Source organism: Arvicola amphibius, chromosome 2, assembly GCF_903992535.2.
Source record: "Arvicola amphibius chromosome 2, mArvAmp1.2, whole genome shotgun sequence".
NCBI classification, from domain to species: Eukaryota; Metazoa; Chordata; class Mammalia; order Rodentia; family Cricetidae; genus Arvicola; species Arvicola amphibius.
In genome coordinates this window covers 12,764,623-12,767,179 of record NC_052048.2, presented here as the reverse complement: position 1 = coordinate 12,767,179, position 2,557 = coordinate 12,764,623, and the positions used below count along the sequence as shown (strand labels likewise).

Here is a 2,557-nt window from a genome sequence, read left to right as displayed (position 1 = left end):
GGAGGGGAGGAGGAGGAGAAAGAAGACGAAGGGGTAGGAGGAAGAGAAGACGAAGAAGAGAGAAGGAGGAAAAGGAAGAGAAGAAGAAGAAGAAGAAGGAGGAGAGAAGAACGAAGAAGAAGGAAGAGGAGAGGAGGAAGAAGAGGAAGAAGAAGAAGCTCCTCCTCCTCCTCCTTCTTTCCCCTCTTCTTCTTTTCCTGCAGCACTTTCATTTTTCTTTACACAATGACATGTCGCTGGGGCCCGATGTTTTCACTGAACAGTAGAAAACCAAAATTTGTCATTTCTTAAATTGAATACAAAAAACCTTACATAAATTGAAAGAATGGATACATTTACAGGTGCCAATGCAAACGTTCCCAACTCAAGGCAAGTAACAACCCACACCATCAGGAGGGAAAACACCAGAACGGAAACTGGGTCCTAAGGCTCGGACTTTCCCACCCTGTTAGATCGGCAAGACAGAAGTGGTGACTGATTTAGGAACCCTTGCCAGCCTCGAGAAATCCTGGAAGTCAGCAGTCAGTTAATACCTGCACAGATCACTCTGCATGGTGCTCACACGAATCTGGCAGGCTGGGGATTTCTCTTCCACAGTATGCTCTCCCCAGCCACCAAGTGACTGAGCCACAGGGTATTAACCATATACCAAGGGAACAGTTAACTTGAATACAAGGTCAAAAATCAGCAACACGTTCTACAATCCAGTGCTGACATTGGATACAAGCTTCAAGGACAAATTTCTTTTCAAAGGCTTATTCCAGTTTCATGAGGCTGGCATGAGGTGTGTACCTTTGCCAGGGCAAATTAATACTTCAGAATCAGCTCATGCAGCAGATGCCTGACACCTGCTCAGTCCATCTGAAACATTTGTGGTGAACGATGGAGGGCCCGACTTGGTACACTCCTGTTTGTTGATCCACATCTGCTGGAAGGTGGACAGTGAACCCAGAATCGAACCGCCAATCCAGACTGAGTACTTGCGCTCAGGGTGAGCAATAATCTTAGCTTTCATTGTGCTGGGTGCTATGGCTGTGATCTCCTTCTGCATCCTGTCGGCAATGTCTGGATACATAGTGGTACCACCGGACAACACTGTGTTGACATACAGGCCCTTGTGGATGTCCACATCACACTTCATGATAAAGTTGAAGGTGGTCTCATGGATGCCACAGGACTCCATGCCCAGGAAGGAAAACTGGAAGAGTGCCTCTGAACACCGGAATCGCTCATTGCCAATGGTGATCACCTGCCCATCAGGCAGCTCATCGCTCTTCTCCAAGGAAGAGGATGATGCAGCAGTAACCATTTCATGCTCAAAATCCAGGGCAGCATAGCACAGCTTCTCCTTAATGTCACACACAATTAAAGCCATGGTGATGAAACTGTAGCCCCACCCAGTCAGGATCTTCATGAGGTAGTCTGTCAGGTCCAGGACAACCAGGTGCAGATGCAAAGTGGCTGGGGACGGGCATAGTTCTTGTAGATGGGCACTGTATGTGTGGTCCTGTCCCCAGAGTTCATGACAACACCATTGGTGCGCCCAGATGCATACAGGGACAGCATCGCCTGAATGGTCACGTACATGGCTGGGGTTTTGAAGGTTTCAAACCTTATCTGTGTCATCTTCTCTCTGTTAGCTTTGGGATTCAGGGCAGCCTTGATCAGAAGCTCCGGGTGCTTCTCAGGGGCCACACACAGTTCATTGTAGAAGGTATGATGCCAGATCTTCTCCATGTCCTCCCAGTTGGTGACAATGCCGTGCTCGATGACATACTTAAGGGTCAGGATACCTCTCTTGCTCCGGGCCTCGACACCCATGTAAGAGTCTTTCTGGCCAATGCCCACCATGATGCCATGGTGTCAGGGGGGCCCAAGAGTTGATGACATCTGGCCGGCAAAGCCAGCTTTGCACACGCTGGAGCCATTGTCAATGAAGAGTGTGACAATTTCTTTTTCCATTGCCATCAGTGAAGGATGGTAGACAGCAGCAAAAAGACGCGCAGTGTAAACCGGCAGCGGAGCGTGGGTCTTATTTAGTATACAGGGTTCTGCCTGCATGTGTGCTTGTACACCACAAGAGGGCACCAGATCTCATTACAGACGGCGGTGAGGCACCATGTGGACGCTGGCAATTGAACTCAGGACCTCTGGAAGAGCAGCCAGTGCTCTTAACCTCAGGGTCATTTTTCGGTTCCTGAAAGGGGTCTTTGTATTTACTTTTGGACTAAGGAGAAAACATCTGGTGCCCAGCAACCGAGTTTCCCTGTCCCCACGGGTCGCTCAGGTGATTGAGAACTTAAGACTCCCATCCTCTGCCGGAGGGAAGCCTTGCTACCCAAGGTGAGTGCCGAGCGAAGGCGAATTGGGAGCCTGACTGTGCTCCAGTCTTCCCCTCACTCTTGTCTGCTTCTGCTTCTATCACACATCACTATTGAGCTGTAAGGAGGAAAGACCATCAGGTGCTCCCATCAGTCTAGAGCGGATGTGCTAACTACGCCAGGCCAGCGTAGACCACCCTTCAGCTAATTCCAGCGCAGAGATCCCACTGTGAAGG

At 49.7% G+C, this 2,557-nt stretch overlaps 1 pseudogene; it reads right to left on the bottom strand.

The window, feature by feature from the left end:
* Window positions 1–821: 821 nt before the first annotated feature.
* Window positions 822–1,962, bottom strand: LOC119806662 (annotated as a pseudogene).
* Window positions 1,963–2,557: the final 595 nt, after the last annotated feature.